The following is a 14760-nucleotide window of genomic DNA, read 5'->3' on the forward strand; positions in this document are numbered from 1 at the left end:
GGACCAGCATCATCAGTGCATGGGAGCGGCGGCAGTGGGAGCGGGGCTGCCGGCAGACAGAGGACCGGGGGCCACAGTGGGAGCAGCCAGGCAGGAGTGTGGAGGATGGGCCGAGACCCGCCCCTGTGCCCACCACAGCCTCGCGGCGCACGGTTCCTTTAAAGGTGCATGAATTCGTGCACTGGGCCCCTAGTGTAATAATAATGAAAAAGTTGGAAATATTGTGAGAATTACCAAAATGTGATACAGAAACATTAAGTGAGCAAATGCTGTTAGAAAAATCGCACTGATAGACTTGCCTTCCAGTCTTATAAAAAATGCAACATCTATGAAGTGCAATAAAGCAAAGCACAATAAACAAGGTATGTCTGTACAAAGCTACAGTAATAAAAAACAGACACATAAGTCAATGGGATAGACTAGACAGCCAGAAACAAACCCAGGCATATGTGATCAATTAATTTATGACAGCCCTGGTTGGTGTGGCTCAGTTGGTTGGAGCGTCATCTTGTGCACTGAAGATTCATGGGTTAAATTCCCGGTCAAGGGCACATACTCAAGTTGTGGGTTCGATAAAGCTACGGTAATAAAAAGCAGACACATAAGTCAATGGGATAGACTAGACAGCCAGAAACAAACCCAGGCATATGTGATCAATTAATTTATGACAGCCCTGGTTGGTGTGGCTCAGTTGGTTGGAGCGTCATCTTGTGCACTGAAGATTCATGGGTTAAATTCCCGGTCAAGGGCACATACTCAAGTTGTGGGTTCGATTCCCGGTCGAGGTGCATATAGGAGGCAACTGATCAATGTTTCTCTCTCACATCCATGTTTCTTTCTTTCTCTCTGTCTGTCTATCTGTCTTTCTCTTTACCTTTCTCTCTCTCTAAAATCAATAAAAACATCCTCGGGTGAGGATTAAAAAAATTAAATTAATTTATGACCAAGGAGCAATGAATATACAATGGGAAAATAATAGTCTCTTCAGTAAATTATGTTGGGGAAACTGGACAACCACATGCAAAAGAATAAAACTGAGCCACTCTTCAAAATGAATTAAAGCCCTAGCCGGTTTTGCTCAGTGGATAGAGTGACGGCCTGCAGACCGAAGAGTCCCGGGTTCAATTCTGGTCAAGGGCATGTACCTCAGTTGCAGGCCTCTCCCCAGCCCGGGCCCTGGTTGGGGCTCATGCAAGAGGCAACCAATTGATGTGTTTCTCTCTCATCAATGTTTCCCTCTGTCTTTCCATCTCTCTTCCACTCTCTGTAAAAATCCATGGAAAAAATATCCTCGGGTGAGGATTAAAAAAATAAAAATAAAAAGATACAAAATGAATTAAACACTTGAATGTTAGACCTGAAGCCCAGTGATCATGGAGCCTGGGGAGTCTCATGATCAGCTGTCTCCAAGCTGGACACCCAGGACAGCTGATGGTATAATTCAGTCCAAGTCCAAAGGCCTGAGAACCAGGGGAGTCCATGGTATAAATCCAAGTCCGAGGGCAGAAGAAGATATGTAATGCCCCAGCTCAAGCAGGTAAGCAGAAAAAAAATTGGGGCTTGAGAATTTCTCCTTCCTCCACCTCTAATTCTATTCAGGCCCTCAGTGTATTAGATAATGCCCACCCACACAGAGGAGGGCAATCTACTTTACTGTGTCCACTGATTCAAATGCTAATCTCATCTGGAAGCACCCTCACAGGCACATCAGGAATTGTATTTAATCCAGTCAAGTTGGCATGAAATTAACCATCACAGCCATACTGTGCTTCCAGGTATGCCTTGATGTATTTACTCCTCAGGCTAATGCAGGGCAGCCTGTGTGGTGGTCTCTTTTCAGGGTTCAAAATACAGAAAAGGAGCGACCCTATCACCTTCTGTGACCTCTAATGAAGTCCCTCAGGCCACGAGCACAACTCTTAGTCACCTCCTGGTTGGTTAGGGGTTGGGGGGGAGGGACCCCATTCTCCCTGTGCTCCAGAGGGAGGGGCATTGCATCCCTAGTTATCAATTCTAGCCAAAGGCAACTGGACACTCCACTTAGGCCAGTGGTTCTCAACCTTCCTAATGCTGCGACCCTTTAATACAGTTCCTCATGTTGTGGTGACCGCCAATTTCATTGTTACAAATTGAACATAATTAAAGCATAGTGATTAATCACAAAAACAATATGTAATTATATATGTGTTTTCCGATGGTCTTAGGTGACCCCTGTGAAAGGGTTGTTCAACCCCCAAAGGGGTCACGACCCACAGGTTGAGAACCTCTGACTTAGGCCTTGGCTATAAGCGTCTTCTAACCCAATTTTCTCCAGAGAGCCGTCTTTGGAACATCGTTGGGCATTTTCCAAGCCATTCATAAAGCTGGTGCTTTGACTCTTGGTTCTTTCTGTGATTTAGGTTGAATTACATGAAGACCAACATTTGACCATTTTTGACCTAAGAATAACAGCAATTCCATATGGTCCAATCTAAATGTTAAAGCAGGGGTCCTCAAACTACAGCCCGCGGGCCACATGCAAATACAAATATTGTATTTGTCCCCGTTTTGTTTTTTTACTTCAAAATAAAATATGTGCAGTGTGCATAGGAATTTGTTCATAGTTTTTTTTTTAAACCATAGTCCAGCCCTCCAACGGTCTGAGGGACAGTGAACTGGCCCCCTGTTTAAAAAGTTTGAGGACCCCTGTGTTAAAGGGTGGAACTTCCTGAAGGGAGGGAAGGTAAGTCTAAAGCCCTTGCCCCTGACCCTGTCACACTTCACATTCACAAGGTCTGGGACACGGCTAGCAAAGAATGTGTTGCACAGGGCCTGGGGGAACAAGCCAGAATTGTCTGAATTGTTGATGCAGTCGGGCAGCGGCTGTAGAGTTTATGCACTGACCATGTTGCCCATGAGCTCCCCTCCACCAGGATTTATGATTCTGTGCGTCTGTGCTCCCCGGCCTGTGGACATTCAGGTGGGAAAGAGCAGTTTGGCTTTTGCTTCAGTGGGCTGACACACTTAGGCTTTCCACGTTTGGAGGGGGTTGCAGAATGCACTGTGAAATGTGTCAGAGTGTGCACGTGAGTGTGTATGCATGTGTGTGCATGTGCATGTGAAGTGGATAGTGGTGTAGGCAGGTCTGAAAAACGAAAACCATGCATCTCTGTCCTTAGGATCCCGGCTTCTGAGGACACATGGGCCACAGTGCAGACCCAGTTTCAAAGATAGCTCAGGGCAGTCAGGGAGAGAAGGTAGGTCAGGACAAATCTGTACTCGCACAAGGAGCCAAAATAGTTCTCATTCCTGCACAGGGATGACGCAGAGCAGACATCATAGCTGGTTTTTGATTTTTTTTTTGTATTTTCTAAAATTGTTTTCAGTTTTGGGAATTACAGTATCTGAAAGGAATAGAGTAGTGGCTCATTGCCATCTGATAAAGCCACTGAGGTGCTTTTATTCAGTCTTAAATGTGCCTGATCTGCAGCTCACATTGTGGCAGCAGGCAGTCAAAGTCAGTTCAGAACAGCTGGAGGACGGCCAGTTCAACTTTGTGAAAATTCTGAATAATAGTCTTAAAAGATGTGGCATTGTGTTTTGTTTTTGTCACGGGTATATAGAGGTTCAAGCTGTGTACAAAGTTGTGAGTAGAAGGCCTGTTATATCGTCTCCCTTCCTGTCCCCACCTCCCTCCTACTAAAACTGCTCTTTCACCTGATGCTGGATGTTCCCATTTACCTACTCTTCCCCCTTCCTCCCATGCTCTCCTCCCCAGGAGGCTGACCTCTGTGGATGACAGCTGGAATCCCTTGACTTCTGGCTTCTAGTGGAAGACAGTAAGGTCAGGGGAGAGGGTAGGGTAAGGCGGAAGATTGGGGAGGGGAGAGGGAGTGTGGGAGGAGATGAAGGTTGAGGAGAATGGAGGGTGGGGAAGGTGGAGGGTGAGGAGATAGAAGTTGGAGGAAATGTAGGTTGAGGGAAATGAAGGGGGAATGTGGGGAGAAGAAGGGAGGGTGGGTAATGGAAGTTTGAGAGAGTGAAGGGTGGGGATACAGGGGAGGGTGGGGTAGATGGAGGGTGAGAGGGATGGAAGTGGAAGAGAGGGAGATGGAGGGGACATATAGAGAGAAGAGAGTAGGAGAGGGGAAATAAAGGATAGGGATGGAGAGTGGGGTTTGGGGAAGAGGGGAGGGCTGGGGAGATGGAGATTGGGGTTATGGGGAATAAAGGGGAGGGTGGGGGAAAGAGAGGGTGGGGAAATGGAGGATGGGGAGATCTGGGAAGGTGGGGGGATATGGCAGTGGAGGCGATGGAGGGTAGGAGGAGTCAGAGGCACTGGTCCCTCCTCTGCCCCCCAGTCTCTGAAGGGCAGGGTTTGACAGTGACTTCCTCCTCTTCTGAGACTCCAGCTCTTGTTGGAAGGCTCTTTCTGCAATCACAATTCCCTGGGTTTTGGAGAATTTGTTCTCATTTCTCCTTTTTTTTTAAAATGTTTTGTTTTTTTTGGTTTATTTTTTGTATATTTTTATTATTGATTTTTTTTTTACAGAGAAAAAGGGACTGGGATAGAGAGTTAGAAACATCGATCAGCTGCCTCCTGCACACTCCCTACTGGGAGATGTGCCTGCAACCAAGGTACATGCCCTTGACTGGAATAGAACCTGGGACCCTTGAGTTTGCAGGCCAATGCTCTAGCCACTGAGCCAAATCAGCCAGGGCTCTCATTTCTCCTTTAAGACTAAGGGATGTTAGTGGCTTCCTGACATTTCCAGCCCAGGGCCACTTCACTTTGGCCATTTTCCCATAAGTCTGCCCACAGCCTTGTAAACACTCTCGTTAAACTCTTTGGAACTGCCGTCTGTTTTCTGCTAGAATTCTGACCGTGGTCCCCAACGGCCTCCTAATCCCCCAATTGCCCAGACATATTTCCATTCTTGTTTTCAGCATCCACTGTGGGTACCTCTGCATTTATAAGTCTCTCCTCCCTGGCTTGCCCCTTTCCCTCTCACTGGGGTGTCACCCACCTCCTAGCAGTTCCTATGAATAGTGGTCATGACATTGCCTGGTCTATCTGTCCTATGCAGGCTGTTCAGTCTGGGCCCTTCTCTTTTGACTCTTTATGCTGCCCCTGGATGATCTTAATCACACCATGGTTTTAATGTAGAAGGAGGAAGTAACCCACATACAGCACTTCTATGAGTGAATGAATACCAGGTGCTTTATTTCATTATGTATTGGACTAGTAAATGTTTATTCAGTGTCTCCCATATGGCAGGACTGTTCTGGAGCTGGGAATATAGCGTTGATTCTTCACAGCAAAGTAGGTACTATTGTCTCTCTTATAGGTGAGGATTCTGAGCCTCAGAGAAGTTAAATAATGTGCCCACCCACTTAAGTCAGCAATGGGACTGAGTCCACCTCCCTGCCTCCAAAGCCGGAGTTCTTCCTCTTATACAGCAATGACGACTGAGCGCCTGCGCACCTCTTCTTTTACATGGAATTTGAGTTGAAGTTAGCAGAACCTTTACATATGCTAAAAATAGTAGAGTCTGACTTTGGGAGTTTGAACTGAACTGATTTTTTTTTTTTTTTTTTTTTTTTGCTGATTCATTCATCAGAGGCATTTGTCTTACTCTGACTTTGAGCATGCTTGTTCTGTCATTCACTCTGATTCTAAAAATTACCCCTGGCTCTATTTTAGAATCTGGTATCCTGACAATACAAGATTAATTTAAAGTCAGAGTGGTGAGATATATTTTTGAAACCTCTGTGCATAATAGAAATTGCAGCCTCAGAAGCTCAATTATTATTATTATTATTCAATTATCACAACGACATTAAAGGGAACAAAGGAGAGATGCCTAGAGTATGGAGCTTCCATGTGGATCAAGCTTGAGTTTCAGAATTTAATAAACCTGGTTTCAAAACCTAGCTGGGTAATCTTGGGCAAGTTAGGTCAGTTCTCTGAATCGCAGTTTCCTCAGTTGTAACCTGGGAATAACAGAGATGAGCAAACAGGATGTGTATAGTGAGCAATGCTCGGTGCTTCAGGTCCTAAATCCTCGGCCAGCTTTTGGTGGAGACTGCAAAGGTCCCTTTGAAGAACTCTGGAATTACTATGGGGGAAAGGAAATCACTCCATTGGCCTCCTACCTCATACCCTTTAGAACGCAGGATGAGCCATCAGCAACTTGCATAAGGAGTACTGATCATTCTAAGATGGAAGGGTGTATAAGACCCTAACTGCTTGTCCCTAAGAATCAACGTTCAGAACACTCTTCCGAAAGGTCCAGGAGGACTCTAGGCAGGCCAGAGTGATAAAGACACTGAAATAAAATTACCAATGAGATGGAAAGGAATGTGACCTGGGAACTGCCCCCAGCCTTGAGTTAGTGAAGAACGCAGAGCCCAGGTGGCTCTTGGTCCCTGAGGAGGCTGTCATACTTCCTGCCTGTCCCTACCCAGTCCTCCTGAGGGCAGAGTTGACCTTAGAGGAAGCAGCTCATAAGAATAACTTATGGCCTTATTTGAGGTGAAGTTCTCTCTCTTTTTTTTTCTTAATTTAAGTCATTTTTTATTTTTCAATTACAATTGACATACAATATTATATTAGATTCGGGTGTATACCCCAGTGATTAGACATTACATAACTTACTAAGTGATCATCCTGATAAGTCATGCATCCATATGACACCATACATAATTATTAGGATATTATTGACTATGACACCATACATAATTATTAGGATATTATTGACTATATTCCCTTTGCTATATTTTACTTCCCCCTGACTGTTCTGTACCAATCAGTTTGTACTTTTTAATCCCTTCACCTTTTTCTCCACCTTAAAACCACACACCAGTAAGTATTTCCCATAAAAATAATAGGGGATGACTAGGGTAAGAATATTCCGTTTTCCTTAAACATTATTCCCTATGCTATATTTTACTTCCCCATGACTGTTCTGTATCAACCAGTTTGTACTTTTTAATCCCTTCAACTTTTTCACCCAACCCCCATCTGGCAACCATCAAAATGTTCTCTGTATCTGTGGGTCTGTTTCTGTTCTGCTTGTTCATTTATTTTGTTTTTTAGATTCGATCATTGATAGATAAGTATTCATTGTCATTTTATTGTTCATATTTTTAATCATTTTTTTCTTCTCCTTAAATAAGACCCTTTAATATTTCATGTAATACTAGTTTGGTGGTGATGAACTCCTTTAGCTATTTCTTGTCTGGGAAACTCTTTATCTGTCCTTCAATTCTAAATGATAGCTTTTTTGGGTAGAGTAATCTTGGCTGTAGGTCCTTGTTTTTCATCACTTTGAATATTTCTTGCCAGTCCCTTTTGGCCTGCAAAGTTTCTGCTGAGAAATCAGCTGAAAAGTCTTAAGAAAGTTCTCTTGTAGGTAACTTACTGCTTTTCTCTTGCTGCTTTTAAGATTTTCTCTTTGTCTTTAACCTTTGGTACTTTAATTATGATGTGTCTTGGTGTGGGCCTCTTTTGGTTCTTCTTGTTTGGGAATATCTCTGCTTCCTGGACTTGTACATCTATTTCTTTCACCAGGTTAGGGGAGTTTTCTGTCATTATTTTTTTTCAAATAGGCTTTCAATTTCTCTCTCTCTCTCTCTCTCTCTCTCTCTCTCTCTCTCTCTCCCTTCTGGCACCCCCCATGATTTGAATGTGGGTATGTTTGAAATTGTCCCAGTGGCTCCTTATACTATCTTACTTTAAAAAATTTTTTTTTTTATTGATTTTTTACAGAGAGGACGGGAGAGAGATAGAGAGTTAGAAACATCAACGAGAGAGAAACATTGATCAGCTGCCTCCTGCACACCCTCTCACTGGGGATGTGCCTGCAACCAAGGTACATGCCCTTGACCGGAATCGAACCTGGGACCCTTGAGCCTGCAGGCTGACGCTCTATCCACTGAGCCAAACCGGTTAGGGCATATCTTCCTTTTTTAAAATTTCTTTTTTTTTTTTTGCTATTCTGATTGGGTGGTTTTCGCTTCCTCAAATTCCAAACTGTTGATTTGATTCTGGACTTCATCTACTCTACTATTGATTCCCTGTAAATTATTCTTCACTTCAGTTACTGTATCCTTCATATCTGACTGGTTCTTTTTTATGGTTTCCATGTCTTTTTTTCTTTTTTATGCTGTTGAGGAAGGTTCTCACTAAGTTCATTGACCATCCTTATAACCAATGTTTTGAACTCTGCATCTAGTAGATTGCTTAGCTCCATTTTGTTTAGTTCTTTTCTGGAATTTTCTCATGTTGTTTCATTGGGACATATTTCTTAGTCTCCTCATTTTGACAATCTCCCTGTGTTGTTTCCATGAATTAGGTAGAGCTGCTATGTCTCCTGGGCTTGGTAGAGTGGCCTTAGGAAGTGTGCCCCCTTTACCACCCTGTGTGGGCTGTATTCACCTTCCTCTTATAGTTGAGCCTTGATTGCTATTGGCATAGAGATTTACCCCCTTGATTGGCTGCAAGGACTGGCTTTGACTACTGACCACCATGGAGGATTAGCTGTGCAGGGGTCCACCCCATAGAGCAGGACTAAGTTTAGCAGTGCTCTGGTGCTTGCAGAATCCACCCCTTGAGTGTGTCACTTGTAGAGGTGGTTGGGTAGTGGTGCTTTGACATGATCTGAAGCTGTCTACCAGGTGTTCTGGCTATGGGACCTTCCAGGAGGTGCAGTTAAGGTCAGCTGCCACCTGTGTTCTGCTCAGGACCACCAGATGTGAGCTACAAAGTGATCTGCAGATTGCTACTACTCGTGTTAGACTTGGAGGTGCTCAGGAGAAGCCAAGCTGTGGACCAAGGCTGGCTGCTGCTAGTGCTGGGCCTGGGGCCACTTAGCATGAGGTATTGGGTACACTGGAGCCAGATGCTGCTAGTTTGAGAGAGATTTTAAGAAAGTCTGGAGCATGAGCCAAGACATGTCATTCATATGGAAAAGCTACTGGGAACAGCTTGGGAGGGCATGCAAGATGGGTGAAGTGGGGCTTAGGGAAACACCAGGGCAGGGCAAACAGTGTAGGCCAGTGACTCAGATATGGCACCCACCTGCCAGCTTTGTTGGGAGAGGGCTCCAAAAAGGAACAATAACCTCTACCAGCATGTTTGTCTGGCAGAACACTGCCCCCAGCTCTCACCCTGATGCCAGAGAATTCAGTTCCACCCTGTTTCATTACCAAGAAACTTGGTCAAGAGAGATTAGGTATTGCCCAACTCCCAAAATGTAATATATTTAGAGTTTTAGAATCTTGGAAGTAACCAAGAAGTCATCTACAGTGGTTATTAAACATTTTCAAGCAGTAAATACTTTTTTACTTCTTGAACAATTTTTTTTACGACATCCTAATATGTAAAACAAATAGAGCAGAATTTTCTTATAATACATCTTTTTAATTTGAAATATATTCTGTGACTTATGTTAGCATCAGTCAGTGAGAACAGTACAGCTATTTAAAAAAAATACAAAAACCTATAATTGGGGCTGTGGTATCTGGTTTCAATCTTCTATCGGATTTAGTAAGCATCCATAAAATTCAAATCAAAATGCAAATTGAATCTCAGAAGTACCCCATGATATTCAGCATACCTCTAATCTAGCTCATCGCATTAGTCATGGACCCAGCAGGAAACAATTTGCACTCTCAAATTAGGGTGCTTTCAGGACAGTCTAAACTTATTAAAGCATTTTAAAAAGCTGGTATAATATCCCAAGGCAGGTAACAGTGAAGTTGTTATCACCAGTAGACCTGAGGGTGGAGGAGAGGGAGCAGTTACCAGAGGATGGGAGGATATGACTGCGTAGAGGGCTGCTTTTTGTGTGTTTTGTTTCAATCCTTATCTAAGGGTATTTTTTCCAGAGTGGAAGGGAGGGAAGAGGGGAGAGAAAGAGAGAAACATTGATGTGAGAGAGATGTATCAATTGGTTGCCTTCTGCATGAGCTCCAACCGGGGCTGGGGATCGGATCTGCCAACTGAGGTACGTGCCCTTGACCAGGATTTGAACCCATGATCCATGGGTCTGAGGGCTGACACTTTAACCACTGAGCCAAACAGGCCAGGGCTACAGGGCTGCTTTGGAAAGCAGGAGAAGGATCTTGCTGCTCCCAGTAGACCCTGCAGGAAAAGAGCAGGGGGGTAAGTATCCAGTTGCACTCTGCTTCCTCCTAACCTCTTCCTGCGGCTACTCATTGGCAAACTCCAACCAGAAACCAGAGGGCAAAGGAGACTTTGATGCAATTCCTGCATGTCAGCCTCCCAAGACCAAGAGCAGGTTAGACAAGGTGGAGAATTAGGATAGAGGGACCCGTGGACATTACTCATTACCTCTTTTTTAAAGATAGCAACAATGAAGGCTCAGAGAATTGAGATGACTTGCCCAAGATTAGGGGCAATGATAAGAATCTAAGTCTTGCCGAAACTGGTTTGGCTCAGTGGATAGAGCATTGGCCTGCGGACTGAAAGGTCCCAGGTTCGATTCTGGTCAAGGGCATGTACCTGGGTTGCGGGCACATCCCCAGTGGGAGATGTGCAGGAGGCAGCTAATCGATGTTTCTAACTCTCTATCTCTCTCCCTTCCTCTCTGTAAAAAATCAATAAAATATATTAAAAAAAAAAAAAAAGAATCTAAGTCTTCCAATCCCCAGTTCAACCCTCTTTCCACCATTCTTTTTCATCCCTGTAGTCTGAGGACAATTCTAGATTCAGAAATGCTAATGTCATCCATTGGATGTTTCGATCTGGAATTAAAGGGACAGGCTTAGCACAGTCTAGTAATTTCCTATATTAGGGTCAACTGGGATCCAATGCTGTTAAGTATCCTTTGCAAGTCTAAGGACAAACCACAGCTATTTAGGGAAATAATATGGCATGGAGCTCTTTGGAACTTCTATCCCACACTCGCAAGTCAGCCACTTTCTCATAAAGGTCAGGAAGAATGTCACCCAAACAATGTCAGGGAGTACACGGAACATGGGTGCTAATTCTGCCCCAGAAATATCCAAGAGGATCTGTGTCTGTAAAAGCCTAACAGCTGCAGAGAGCTCTTGATCCCTGGTGACATTTGTACCATATTCAGCATGCCTCCCAAAGGTTCTACTCTTGGCCTGCTTCTTATAGAACATTTGCCTTTAGAAAGAACTCTTCTAAAAGAACATTCTCATCAACATGGTGGATAACGACTATAGCCTAGTACTTGTCGCTATAATTTGGGAGAATGAGTCGTGAGGATCCCTTGACCATGAACTCCAAGACATTTGCAGTTTGAAATATGTTGTGTGTGGTTGGTGTCTTATAATTTCTTTGACTTAGTTGGACACTAAGGATGAGCAAGCTTTGTGGTTAGGTGAAGGCTATTTATTTATTAATGGCGGGGAACCTTTTCTCTGTCAAGGGCCATTTGGATATTTATAACATCATTCTCAGGCCATACCAAATCATCAACTTAAAAATTAGCCTGCTACTGGTGTATTTGGTCAAACATTTAATTAACTCACCCCTAATGTTTTGGCAGGGCCAGACCAAATGATTTCTCGGGGCCTTATATAGCCTGTAGGCCAGAAGTTCCCCACACCTGGTTTAGGGCAAAGCAGTCAACTCACAAAGAAACCACACAAGCCAGAGTCTTTGCAAACCCTAAGCATCCTGGGTATCCCCTCACCATAGGTCACCATCACGTGGCTGCTCCTAGCTAACCTCACCTAACTTCTCCAGGATGCATTCTCATCTTGTGGACCAATTGTATCCTTTCTCCATGGCTGCCTCTTTCAGTTTATGATGTCCTGTCTGGCTTTTAATAGGCTATTTACTCAGTCATGGTTGACTGGGGTATGTAGACATAAACGCTGTGTGTTTTTCTTTCATGGAATGTTTAGGGCTCTTGGGTAACCTTGGTAGCCCAAGCGATTGAAGGGTCATTGTGACCTTCTCTCCTTCATTTCTCTTTTTTAAGGGTAGTTCAGCTTCCTTTTAGTTGTTCAGATTAAACAGCACCGACTTGTTGTGCCTTGGGCAGGGCTGGTTCTTGTCTGTGCCGTTAACACAATTCATCTGCAGCTGTGCACTGTTCTAATGGGGGCAGTACTACCCAGGGACCTTGTTTTAACCTAGAACACTTTGTAACTTCCCTCATTGTTTAGGATTATAATGTACTGCAGTAGAACTACTTATATTTAAATGGACGTGACCACTAGACTATTCTCTGTAGAAAACAGTTTGGCACTATAAGAGAAGGTCTTTTGGATATAATCTGAGAGAGTTCTAAAAGATCTTATAAAAAGCGTCACCATAAATTACTCCTGAAGGGCGAACCTGCATGAACAATATCACCCCAGTGCTGCAGTCCCGTCCTTGATCTAGTATATAATGAAGTCACTAGTGCAGTGGTAAAAGGCCAGTCAGTGTTTCAGAGTCACAGCAGGGATATCAGGAGAGTCAGGTTTTCTGTAGGCCCAAGTAGGCTATCTGACCTTTATAGGTGCCACGGGAGGAAAAGGGTAACGAAGTCTGGGTCCCTGCTGTAAATACACATGCATTTTCTCACTTGATTTAAATGTAATGAAAAAACCCCACACACCAACCTTTAATAATACAATTAGCTTGGGTTCCTCTTGCTGATTCATTAATCACTCTTCATTGCTATCTGCAATATTTAAAATCTCGTGTGATTCTAATGAATGAACTACTCTATAATTACATCTATTTTAAATAGCTTTTACTTATTTTCTTCTATAAATGTCTCATTTACACTTAAAAGCACACATTTTATTTCTCATCTTTTCAGAATTGGCAAATGTTATATAGCACATGGTTAATACTAGTAGTAGGTTTGACCTATCTATTCAGTCAAGTTATAATTTTATTAACAGGATTAAGATTTAGGAATAGATTTTTAATTGTTTGGTATATATTAATAGTTCAGGTTTTTTTGGTGTGTTTTTTTTTTGTTTATCCTCACCCGAAGATATTTTCCCATTTATTTTTAGTGGAGTGGAAGAGAGAGGGAAAGACAGAGAGAAAGATCAATAGGAGAGAAACACATCAATTGGTTGCCTCTTGCATGAGCCCTGGCCAGGGCCCGGGCTGGGGAGAAGCCTGCAACCAAGTTATGTGCCCTTGACTGGAATCAAACTCGGAACTCTTTGGTCTGCAGGCCAATGCTCTATCCACTGAGCCAAACCGGCTAGGGCCGTGGTCGGCAAACTTCGGCTCGCGAGCCACATGCGGCTCTTTGGCCCCTTGAGTGTGGCTCTTCCTAAGCCTTAGGAGTACCCTAATTAAGTTAATAACAGTGTACCTACCTATATAGTTTAAGTTTAAAAATTTGGCTCTCAAAAGAAATTTCAATCGTTGTACTGTTGATATTTGGCTCTGTTGACTAATGAGTTTGCCAACCACTGGCTAGGGCAAGCCTTCCATTTTAGATTTATAGAAATCTATAAATCTGTGCACTTAGGCCCCCACCCTTAGAATTAGTGCTTACCAATAATCAGTTTTGCTTTTTTTCTGTACATGCTTATGCCAGATATATTTGTTATTGTAATTAAGTACTTTATTGAAATATATAAACTGAAAAAATATAAAGGTGAAATGAAAGAGAGTTGTCTTTAATATATATATATATCAGCAGAATGAAGTGAATTAGTTATGCAAATAATAATAATAATAAAACCTTGAGAGTATTTGCTTAGGAAGTTTTCAATATTCAGTATTTTTGGAAGTGTCAATGAAGTACTGATGGGGTGGTCATAATAATCTGGCCGGTCATAATAATCTGGCCACTCAGTGTATATATTGATTTCAGAGAATAAGGAAGAAGGAGAGAGAAATAGAAACTCGTTGATTGGCTGCCTCCTTCACGCCCCACACTGGGATTGAGCCTGCAACCCAGGTATATGCCCTGACTGGAAATCAAACCGTGATGTCCTGGTTGATAGGTTGATGCTGGCCAGGGCAAGAGTTGTCTTTTTTAAAATGAAAACTTAATAGAATGGTTTGAGAAAGACTTAAAGGCAAGTGACTAAAGAGGGCTGTTGAATTAGGTATAGGTGAGGCAACTACTAATGACTGGGGAGCAATTCTTTAAGTTAGTCAGAATAGCAAACATAGGTGATGATCAGAGATTTGGTTTAAAATCAAGAGCGACGATGGGAAATCAAGTCACAGGCTCTAAACTAAAAAAAATGGCTTTGATCTGAACTGCATAATTTGCATGAAGTGCCATGAGTTTTACAGTAAGTAAAACATGGCTTGGGTGTTGGAGAAATGAGATGGCATCTAAATTTTGTGCATTATTCATGTGGAGAGATTATCTACTAATCAACTGCCTGCTCAAAAATTACATTTGAAATCAAAGTGAAAATTATGTAGTATTCTTTTTAAAATAAAATGTTCACCTTTAAAAAAAATTCACCAAGCAACTGCCAGTCTTGATTGTGTTGAAAAGTGGGATTTTTACAGTAAATGTATTTTAAAATCTATAACTAGGGTTATGGAGTAGGCATAGCAATGTGATGGAAAATTTAAAATGCCAGTACATCAAGACCAGAGTTATAGATGAAATCTGTCCAATTAAAAACTCTAACATGCTCAGAGACCTAGAGCATCATTTTTTCACTATTTGTATGTAAGACTCTGTAATAGAAACAAATGTCGTGTTTTCAAACCCAAGCTTGTCTCATTGGCGTAGTGAGTTCGTGAGGCCCGTGTGCAGGAACACAGCCTACTGGAGAGGGCTTACTGACTTTGGGTTG

Source organism: Myotis davidii, unplaced genomic scaffold (genome assembly GCF_000327345.1).
Source record: "Myotis davidii unplaced genomic scaffold, ASM32734v1 scaffold133, whole genome shotgun sequence".
NCBI classification, from domain to species: domain Eukaryota; kingdom Metazoa; phylum Chordata; class Mammalia; order Chiroptera; family Vespertilionidae; genus Myotis; species Myotis davidii.